We start from the raw sequence: 11,935 nt of genomic DNA on the forward strand, positions 1-11,935 counted from the left end.
ATATATGCGTCTGTGTACGGATTGCGGAAGGGTTTTCGTGGTTCGCTGTCAATCCCCCCGTCCACTGGCGTCTGAAGGTGTAGTGTGTTTGAGAATCCTGGCGTCGGCATAACAGGTGGGACTCCTGCCTCGACGCCAAGAATTCTGCTGGGACTGCTTTCATAATCCGCTAAAAATCCACTAATTAATTTTTAAACCCACACGTATATCCGATGTGCAAAATACTTGCTTTGTGCCCTCTGCATGGCTTGCAAATATAAGGAAATACAACGCTTTAGTGTCACAAGTATGATTAATTACTCAATGAGTAATTACTCCCTTATTACAAATCTACTCCACCTTGGGGGATTCCCCTAAATATTTGGTCAACACTGTTCCCACTTCGAGTTATAGATCAATTCGCTCTCGCCCTACCACAAGCTTGCCGTCCCGGTTAGCTCAATTGGTAGAGCGACTGCTCCGGTGTAGCGGTGGTCCCGGGTTCGAACCCCGGACCAGGACGAATTTTTCTTTAACTACGAAGTTTCTGTGAAAGCCGTATAGCTTTCCTTTGTGGCCGTATGGCTGCGCTCGGGTGGACGTCAATGAGTAATTACTCCCTTATTACAGAGCAGGGTAAGCAAAAACGAAACTAGAATGCGCAGCGGAATTTGAAGCGGCGTCTACTTGTGCGAGTATCATATACAGACTGTGGACAAAATAAACGCGCGCAGGAGAATGCTCCTCTCAACCACACGGGTGAATTGTTCGAGTTCGAATTTCGCACAGATACGACATTTGGTCGTCAGAATTATACAACACCGAATTTTCTTCTTTAGCTTTACCAAATTGAAAAACTAATCAGGCTGTGCTAGCTTCTTGGAAGTCCCACAGTTTCACTTTTATCTCCGGCGGCCACTAGGAAAGGGAAACATACTGTTGTGTTCGTCGACCAAGCGACGCCAGGCCGCTCCAGCAACCCTTGCCTCCTCCGCGCATACTCGCCGCCCGCTTCCCAGAAACAAGCGCGGGCCGGCCGCTCCAACAAAAGCTAGCACCCACAAAAGCTAGCAGGCGTCCCCCCCGACGGCATCTGGTCCCCACGGCCCCGTCGACTGACGCATTCCCAATTCCCTTACCGTGACCGTCTGCATTCCTACAGCAGCAAAAGTGCATTCTTGCACACACTCTCTCTCTCCCTCTAAAGAAATAAACCCCCAGTCTTCACACAGCAACGGCCTTGAGAGGTTCCTCGCATACGGGGCTCCCACGCTCCGCACGAACACGCCACATTAACACTGGCGACGAGAAGTGGGATGTAGAGCGTACGCAGTTCGAGGTGTCGCCGATGGCTACTGGAGGACTGCACGGTGTCATCGAGCCTTTTCGTGGATCGTGGATTCAGCGCCTCACACTCTACCTCGTGGCAAACGATGTCTCCGACGGAGAAAAGAAGCACGCGCTCCTCCTGACGCTATGCGGACCGACACCTTCGAGACTGCTCGCGTGCTGGTCACACCGAAGACTCCCGGAGAAGTCAGCTATGGATACCTATAGTCACACTTCTCCTGAAGCACGTCGATGGCAGACCATCTGAGCTGTACAGCCGGTACGCTTGACCATCCGAGCTGTACAGCCGTAACGTTTCCAGCGACGTGACCAACTGCCGTAAAGTCGATCAGCAGCTACGTCGCAGCCTCAAAAGTTTGACAGCCGACTGCAACCCTGGAGTGCTGACGACAACGTCTGCAACATCGACGACGCCGGCAGAAAGCAAGTCGATCAGCAGCTACGTCGCAGCCTCAAAAGTTTGACAGCCGACTGCAACCCTGGAGTGCTGACGACAACGCCTGCAACATCGACGACGCCGGCAGAAAGCAAACCGATCAGCAGCTACGTCGCGGCCTCATAAGTTTGACAGCCGACTGCAACTCAGGAGTGCTGACGACAACGTCTGCAACATCGACGCAGCCGACAGAAAGCCACTCGATCAGCAGCTACGTCGCAGCCCTCAGAAGATTGACAGCCGACTGCAACCCTGGAGTGCTGACGACAACGCCTGCAACATCGACGACGCCGACAGGAAGCCACTCGATCAGCAGCTACGTCGCAGCCTCAGAAGTTTGACAACCGACTGCAACCCTGGAGTGCTGACGACAACGCCTGCAACATCGACGACGCCGACAGAAAGCAAATCGATCAGCAGCTACGTCGCAGCCTCAGAAGTTTGACAGCCGACTGCAACTGTGGAGTGCTGACGACAACGTCTGCAACATCGACGCCACCAGAAGCGTGCTTTGGACCTGGCCCTGCCATCAAAAAGTGCATCAAGGCAGCAGCGAGGACTCAAGGGAGCGACGAGCTCCGCAGAAGTCCACGAGACTTCTCAACACAGAAACGGAACGGTTCGTAGGCACCTTGGTCACATTAAACCAGGTGCAGCAGCCTACCCGACGGAAGATCCGCCGCCACACGATCGGACGAACGGACCAGCAGGAAGTGAACAATACACTGTGCCAGCTACGTACGTGATCACGCTGCCAGCGGAAACTTCGCCTGCGCACGACCTACCATCAGCGCCCCCCTCCGAACATGGAGAACCTGTGGCCAGTCTGGACGACCGTGCGACACAACATTGCGGAGACCGACCCAAAGGGTCCACGCAACAGCAAGTGCTAAGACCCCAGCGTGAAAGGCGCCCGCCCGCCCGATACGGTGACCACAACTAAGGAGGAAGGGATGTTGTGTTCGTCGACCAAGCGACGCCAGGCCGCTCCAGCAACCCTTGCCTCCTCCGCGCATACTCGCCGCCCGCTTCCCAGAAACAAGCGCGGGCCGGCCGCTCCAACAAAAGCTAGCACCCACAAAAGCTAGCAGGCGTCCCCCCCGACGGCATCTGGTCCCCACGGCCCCGTCGACTGACGCATTCCCAATTCCCTTACCGTGACCGTCTGCATTCCTACAGCAGCAAAAGTGCATTCTTGCTCACACTCTCTCTCTCTCTCCCTCTAAAGAAATAAACCCCCAGTCTCCACCCAGCAACGGCCTTGAGAGGTTCCTCGCATGCGGGGCTTCCACGCCCCGAACCAAACACGCCATTAACACATACGTTTATGGTTTTAAGTTTAGGTTTATCGACTTCAACGTCCCAAATCAAGTCCGGCTTTGCGGGACGCCGTAGTGGAAGGCTCCGGATAATTTCGTTTACCTCGAGTTCTTTAAAGTGCACTGATATCGCATAGTGCACGGGCCTCTAGAATTTCGCCTCCAGCGAAATGCGGCCGCCGCGGCCGGGCAATTTATTTTGTTCGTTCTTTTTTCTTGGGATTGGTTTTGTAGAGCCATGTGAGATTTAATTTTTGAGAAAATAAAAGGTGCAGTAACTGCAGGTGGACACTTCAACCGTGTCTTGAGGGGAGGGAGGAAGGTGTGAATGAAAGGAGAGAGAGAGATGCCGTTCGTTTATTGGTTAAAGGAGGTTTAATGTTCCAAAGCAACTCAGGCAATGAGAGACGCCTTAGTGAAGGGCTCCGGAAATTTCGACCACCTGGGGTTCTTTAACGTGCACTGACATCGCACAGTACACGGGCCTCTAGAATTTCGCCTCCATCGAAATTCGACCGCCGCAGCCGGGATCGAACCCGCATCTTTCGGGTCAGCAGCCGAGCACCATAATCATTGATCCACCGCGGCAGCAAAAAAAAAAGAGGTGCCGTTGTGGAGCACTCAGGAATAATTTCGACCATCTGTAGATGTTTAACGTGCTCTGAAATCGCAGAGCACACCGGCGCCTTTTTGCATTTCGCCTCCATCAAAACGCGGCCGCCGTGCGGCTGGGTTTGAACCCAGGTGTTTGGCTCAGCGCCGAGCACGCTCACCACTGATCCAGGACTTAAATTGTGCTATTCAACTGTGCCCCATGAGGGTAGTAGTAAACGTTCATCGTGTAATCAAATTAATTTTAATAACTTAGAATAATACCCTCTCAGGGCACTAATTAATGATTGTTCCTATTTTCTAGTCGCTGCCGGTAGCCGGAGCACCCAGCTTAACTGTAGGAAGCTAGCTCAGCCAGCTTTTCTTTAACGCGTGAGCATTAAAACAGAGCTGCGAACAAAAACCCGTCTGTCGGCCACAGACGCACACGTGTCGGGCGTTCCAAGAGTCGCGTTGTGTTTTGTGCGCTGTATATCTAATGCTATTGCGTTACTGTTGCATGAATCCTATTTATCGCACTTTGTTCTTTTAACTAGGTGGAATTACAATGAAACATGGGATACATTCCAGTAGTGTAGCAGGGGGCAGGGGGGTCAGTGGAGGGAAAGGGAGAGGGGGCCTACATTCGCATTAGCCGAGGGCCCCCATTTTTCTTAATCCGGCCCTGAATACCCCGGCAGAGGCTTTCATCATAAATCAGCCAAAGTCGTGGCAGCGACCAGGTCGGCGTGCCTTCGTATCTGTGGACGGCGACGCATCAGCCGAGTCGGCCAATACAACGCAAGTGTCCCGCGTATTAAGCATGAAATGCATTTAGCTCCCGTTGTCGGCAGTGTGGTGGCGTCACGCCGAGACCGAGCGCCAACATCCGGGCACTGAATTCCATTCATCCGGGCACTGAAACGAGAGCATCCGGGCACCGTACGAGATTTAACGAGACTCTAAGAGAGAGGGCCGCTTAGGGGAGCTCCAGGGCGAGGAGGGCTTTGGACTGAAAAACTGCTTCCGCGCCGTCCCCAATGATGGCGCTGCGGTCCCACACTCACTCATGTAAAAAACCGGCCGCTGGGCCTTCAGCTCATGACGTTTCCCCCTTTGGCAGGCAGATGTATACACGCTCGCGGAGTATTCGAACGCGCTGCATATACATTCTTGTCAGGCCTGCGTCTCGTCGTGTCCGCGTACGCCTCTGCATCGTCCTGCATTCCAATACCACCACCGTCACAGCTGCTTGCTTAAGCCGAGCAATGGAGCCTGACGAAAGGAGAGGTAGTAAGCGTCTTGCGGAAAGCGATCGCTTTGCGAGTGATACGCCACAGCAGAAGACTGCTCGGCCCTGCCGACAACGCCATGATTATGCGGCCGCTCCCGAAAGCGACAAGGCCGCCACGGTTCGCGGCTGCCTACCTGAGCCCGCACTATTGCAGGCGATCGCTTCGACGAAACAAGAAGAAAAACCTGCGAAAGACGCTGAGCGCGCACATTTCATGCTTACTCTACTCTCGGTTACGGGAGAGGCAGAGATCTTTTTTGACTGACCTCATCGCGGCACAAGTGTTGGTGGACGAGATGGTTTCGATGCTGCAGTTGCCCACTTCTGTGCCGCTCTTCCACGCTTGCCCGATGACGTAGGCGAATCGTTTTGCGGCCCGGAAGGTTGACTCTTCTGCCCACTGACGTCTTCGGGTAGGGGACACGCTGTGAGGTGTGTCGTCCTAATCTGGTGCGAGCAACAGCGAACAGCGATTAAAAAAAAAATTATTCCTAAACTATAAGGTCCACGAAGAGATTTTAAATTTGACTGTAATACCCACAAAGACCACTTCTAGAGAGAGAGAGAGAGAAACTCTTTAATGAAACACAGAGAATTTAGCCGGCGTTTAAAAACCGCTGGCATGCTACTCTGCGTAGGGAGGGGAATTTGGGAGATAAAGACATACAGAAGGAGAGCAGTGTGGAAGAGGTAAAAAAAACGAAGATAAAGTGCGGCCATGAAATGGGCACTAAGGATGCAATGGCGAGTATTGATGTAACCTATGGAGTGATGGAGTGCATAGCCCGACAAATGGGCTGACGAAGTTCACTGCATAAAGAATGCATGAAGATACCGTGCAAGTTATGTCCGTGTCTTTTGTTGCGCCCCTGTGTCCTCCTGAAAAGTTATGAACCAACACGCCCAAATACAAGTACTTCTGAGTATACTATCGCTCTTTGCACCCTTCCCACGTCATATCTTCCACCACATTTCCGGCCTTCTCACCCTCTCCCTTTGTTCACTTTTTTTTTCTTTCTTCTCCTAAACCCCTACTATCAGTTCTCGGAAACCATGACATTCCTGTTACCCCCTCTGCCCCCACCTTTTGGCTTTCTCTGAACTCGAGCCATCCCCCCCCCCCCCCCTGCCTTGTCCTTCCTTGGAAATGCCCCCCCCCCCCCCCCCCCTTTCGTTCTCCTTCCAGTGCCAGCCTATTTTGTTTGCCTTGTTCTCATTTCCCTGTACCACGCTGGCTAATCCTCTTATCTGAGTTTTTCAGGTCCATCCAGCGCCAACCCCCCGTCGCAGCCCCTTCAAAGCCTTTGTTCATTACACACCCTCGGGATATAAGTTTTTCCACTATTGCAGCTTAACGAATCAAGATTCACCTCCCTCCCCTTCCTGACACGCATCCCCTCTCACACCACATTCCTTCCCCACCCCCGGGGCCTTCCTCCTCGGAGCGAAGGCCCTATTTAATCCCTGCCAATGATGAACGCTTTGCCCAGACGAAGACAAGTCCCCTTGTCGAAACGTTGGCTCAAGCAACCTGAGGTTTTCCCCTCCCTTGTTCATTTTGTGATCGCCAAGGACCATCTACCACACCCTCTCTCTACCAGTGAATTTAAAGGTTATCGAGATGTCCAATGTCTTTTAAATATGCAAATAGAAAGTTCATTGCAAGTCTCTGTTGCCTAAGGCAGGCCATGGGACCTAAATCTTTGACCATTGTTAGGGGCACTGGGCGGAGCTTTTGCATGCAATGTTCATAGTACGCACGCTCGTTAGCTTACGCAGGACACTCAAGCAGGATATGTTCCACAGTTTATATCGAGGCACAGGTGTCACAATGCGGACTGTTCATTTGTCCAAAACGGTATCGCAAGCCATTTGTATATGCATCATTCAGACGAAGTCAGTGATAAAGTGTTTCCAGGTGTCGCGGAATTCTGGGTGAGAGTCTTGATCTAAGATGTGGGTCGATTGAGGGAAGAAATTGGTACTGATGTGTCGGCAAACTCAAAAGCCGATGCGTTTCTTCGGAAGCAAAACTTTTAGCCATTTGGGACGCATCAGATTTCGTGAAAAAAGTTCGAATGTATCTCCGTATACCCTTAATGTATACCCTTACGGGCTGCTTCATCTGCTTTTTCATTAGCCAGAATGCCACAGTGAGCAGGTAGCCACTGAAATGTTATGCAGTGGCCTGCGGCAATAGCTAAATGATGTAGATACCCGATGTCCAGGGAAACTGGCTGCTGATTCGTTTTCTTCAGCAGGTTGGCCAGGATCTGCAGAGATGCTTTTGAATCGGTGCAGATAACCCAACGGCCGGCGGTTCGGCGCTGGATGTAAGAAACAGCTTCCTTAATGCCGTGAGGAGGAGGACGAGGATATAGAAGAGGAAAGGCAGGGAGGTTAACTGTCGCAGAGGATGTCCTCCGCTGCAGCCGGTAAGAAAGGGCATGGCCTGTTGAGGGCACATAAAGGCCACAAGAAGAGGTTTCTTTAGTAGTGAACCATCGGTGAAGATATGGGTGTGCTGCCTATATTCCTCGGTTAAGTAGGCGAAAGTAGCTTGCAGAAGCGCTGCCTGTAGAATAGAATGAGCAGGAACAAAAAACGCTAACGCATTTGAATGATTCACCGAGGATCACCTCTGAGTTTTCGCACTTACCCACCAATAGAGAGGGGTCAAATTAATGTGCACAAAACTCAAATAATGTTCAATAGTCTCGGAGCGGGAACAGCAATTTACGATACGTAGCGAGGCACTGGAAGTGGTAAAGGGATACATTTACTTAGGGCAGGTAGTGACCGCAGATGAGGACCACGAGAACGAAATAACTAAGAATAAGAGTGGGGTGCAGCGCATTTGGAAGTTGCTCAGATAATGAATGGCAGTTTACCAGTATCTCTCAAGAGAAAAGTATAAAACAGCTGTACCTTACCGGTACTCACCTATGGGGCAGAAACGTGGAGGCTTACAAAGAGGGTTCAGCTTAAGTCAAGGACCACGCAGCGAGCTATGGAAAGAAAAATGATAGGTGCAACGTTAAGAGATCGGAAGTGGGCAGAGTAGGTGAGAGAACAAACGCGGGTTAATGACATCCTAGTTGAAATCTAGAGGAAGAAGAAGCACCTTTCGAGGAGAACACATCAACTCGCTCACTTACTGCAGTGTTGTCACGAACGCCTGAGCCAAATAAAGGAGTTTGCGGGGATACGGTGGACGCAGCTGGCACAGGAAAGGGTTAATTGGAGGTATCGATGATGATGAGAGAGGGGGGTTCGGACTATCTTGCATGGCCACGTTAACTCGGGCTCTGAGCATAGACTGGTAGGCGCGCCAATCAACAGTAATCAACAATGAGTCGTACTTCGGACGGTCGCTGCTTCTGTGCTTCTGTGCTGGCTGAGAACAGCTCGCCACGCGTTCGTTTCCTACCCCAGGTCGTTGAAAATTTTGAATGGGTATGAGTCTGTGCCGCCCTTATCGCGACAGTGCCTCGCAACATGCGGCGTCGTCCCTAATGATCAGTGCCCCAACTGTGGGGTGTCCAAGGCGGTGCGCCACATGTTCTATGAGTGTCCCGCCGCTCGTGTGTTGAGGCGCTGGGTGCAGCGCATGTTCACCGTGCGCTCTGACCCGGGAGTAAGGCGTCCACGCGGCTTGCTCGTGTGTGATTTTTGTTTTTATGCGAAGCATATTACTCGCACAACCGAGCTCTTCCTTGCTGCGCCGCGCACGGCCGCGTAGCTACCACTTGACCTTCATCGGCGCACCACGTGATATGACGTCACAAGAGCTGTGAAAGCTGGGGCCTCGTGCGCTCGCTTGCGGACGCGCAGCCTACGCCGGCGGCCTAACTCCCGCTCCTACCGCTAGGAGATACTGACGTCACGCAAAAGGCGACGCCATGAGGCGACGCACTCGTTGAGTCAGTTGAGCAGCGAGATGTCGGCCAGGGAGAGGGCGGCTCGGCAGACCGCAAAACTCTAAGCCAGGCCATTTTTTGATGGCGCCGTTTCTTCACCGAAGCCTACAGACAGCCTGCCGGCACTATGTATCCAACGTTGCAGAACCCGCGTCTTCTCCTCTGGACATACTTGTCTGACCGGCTAGAACAAAACAAAGAAGCATGGTTTGTGCAACGCTAGCACAAGAGGTAAGTTTGTTGTTTGGGACGGCAGCTTGGAGGCTCCTGCGCTGCTGTATTAGCACGCTCCTCTGACTTTGTTAGTCCTGCTTTAGTAATACGTAACTTCTAACGCGACAGCGTTACAGGCCGCGTTACGCAGAAAATCCGATGGCAGCGTTGTGAGCGAAAAATCTCGTGACGGCAGGTGGTCCCCAGAGAGTAACCTAGGAGGGAGGTGTGCCACCTAGGTCCCGTGACCTTGCAGCGACCTCACGACCTGCCCAACTGGATGGCGAGCAAACTGCCCACCATAAAAGGTGCATAGGTCGGCGAACTCACTAGTGAGTCGAGTTAGTCGGGCTCACTCACGTTCATTTCAGATCATGATCTGAGTCGTGAGTGAGTCCGGACTAACGTTCAGACCATGCTCCGAGTTGAGTGAGTTCAGACTCACATTCAGATCGTGATCCGAGCGCTCCTGGTCAGTCCGGTAGAGTGTTGACCTATAAAATCAGATAAGTTCTTGATGTGAGGTTGAACAACCCCATGATCCAAAATGGGTCTATGATGCCAACTGAGCACGAGTTTGTAACGATCATAAACGTGAGTTTCCTCTGCACTCGTACTGAACACGATTTTGGTCGTGAGTCAAACTGAGTAAGTCCAGGTGAGTTGTGAGTCGGAATGAGTGAGCCCAGATGAGTCGTGAGCCCATATGAGTCGTAAGTAGAAATGAGTTAGTGAGCTTAGAGTGAGCCGTGAGTCTGAGTGAGACCTGAGTCGCTATCAGTGGTTGATACCGGATCACTGGTGGGTCTGAGCGAGCCCAAGTGAGCTGTGAGCCTAAAGGAGTTTGAGCACTCGAACTTCGTGAATTCGAGTGAGCACAGACCTGTGTGGGTTTGAGTGAGCCCGTCGATTGACCAATGGTTTGTGAGTGAGCCTGAGTGAGCACTCGTGATTTTGCTTGAAGTATGGGCAGATGGCAGTGAAAGTAATAATTGGTTGCTCGGGAAGAGCAACCTGCGCCGCACAAGGCCCACCACTTGGAGCACCTGCAATCGCAGGGCAGTGGCGCATCGCTTAACCGATGCACCACTGTACCAGAAGGGCTATGAGGACTCCCAGGGATCTATGAATGTGAAGTCGAGAATGACCAATTCCGCATACATGGGTGTTAACCCACTAGAGCTATCATGTCATGCCCTTAATTAAAGATGAGCTTAAGTGTCTCCGGTCTTTTTCTTTGCCCCTTTTTATGCATGGGTCGTTGGCAGGCTGTATGTCTCCAGTTTACTTTGTTGATTTGCAAGTGGCATTATTGCTTTTGGCAGGTTTTCTCTTGGGACCCTGATAACGTTTCCTTGTTTGAAGAGACATTACCGCGTTTCTATAAGATATTGCTTCGCTGGTTGGGTGTCCTTTTAGTGCGCTAGCCCTATAACGTAAATATCTAGGGTGGCCCCCAATATGTGGCATGTGGCACTACTTCAGTGGCACTACTTCACGAGGTCTAACCAGCTCCCAGAGTTTGTGCGAAGCTTGAACTTGAAGGTGACATTTGCAAAACCTATCACAGCAACATGCTATGCAGAAATAAAATAAATACTGCCACACCTAGGTTTCTAACCCTAGGCGGCGCGAACAGACCAGCTTTGCTAGACACTACCCGAGGGCACTAGGCTAACGCCGCAGCCGATCACGACTCGTGTTAAACTGCTACATACACTCTCGCTGCGCCTTGCACATCGTCTTCTTCGTCAACTTCGACCCGTGGCGCGAACAAATCAGATCAGCTTAACCTCTATCAGAGGTTGACCTGAATCTGATATCGTCGCCAGACGTGTCGATGACTCAGCAAAGCAAAACCATGAGCCAACCAGGCTAAACACATGCTCTCGCACGTCTACTCGGTTTAACTACGTTAAAACTCAACTTTTTTTTTGTCTTTGTGACAAAGCCTCTCTCCCATCTGTGCTCTGATACTTATAAGACTGTGGTGCGTCTTACATTACTTAAGCTTGTAATTTAGTTATTTCTCAACGCACTGCCGTCGTCTGCAGTTTGAGTGTGTATTGAATGTTGCTGTGTACAACAAACGTTGTGTTGCTGTCGCCGCCTAGTTGTTCAGTTCTCTGTGGATACAAGTCAGCCCCATTTCCAATTATCTTTAAATAATTTCTGTTTAATCTCGCATTTATCAACAGCAAAAATTAGAAAAAAAAAACATCCCCCATGCTCTTTGGTTTCGTGGACTGTTTGCTTCCGTCATGTAGCCCCAATAAAAAGTTCGTTTCAGCGCCACCTCTCTCTGCTCGGCTGTTGTCTTTGTCGTTGTGACAACCTTGTGACAGTGTCACTTCGCCATGCGCAAGGGCGAGAACTGGGGGCCTGTTTACAGAGATAGATGCACCAGGCAAGGTTCACAGGCCACATTATCACAATTGTTGGACGAGTTGCTCCATGATGTAAGAGAGCGCAACTACGGTAGCAGAAGAAAGGATCGTGGGCTACTTAAATGAACGTAAAAAAAAACGGTAGTAAAGCCACAATTAAAACCTACCATGGTGCACTTAGGCCAACTATTTTACCAGCGAGTACACCCACCAGCAGCTACCACCATTGGCAGGCCCAGAAAGTAACGACAGCACAGAGTTATGTCGAGCACAATTATTCCTTCTTTCTGAGCGAAGTTGGTGGACCTATATACATGGACACTTCGCATATTGAAGACGTGAGGGCGTGGGTCTTATTATTCACGTAGTTTTACTGGTTGCATTTGTTCTACGGGAACAAAAAGTGGCCAGCCGTGGAAGGCGGTAAGGGAAGTCGTGCACCGTCA

Source organism: Amblyomma mixtum, chromosome 4, assembly GCF_055824585.1.
Source record: "Amblyomma mixtum isolate Tamu chromosome 4, ASM5582458v1, whole genome shotgun sequence".
NCBI lineage: Eukaryota > Metazoa > Arthropoda > Arachnida > Ixodida > Ixodidae > Amblyomma > Amblyomma mixtum.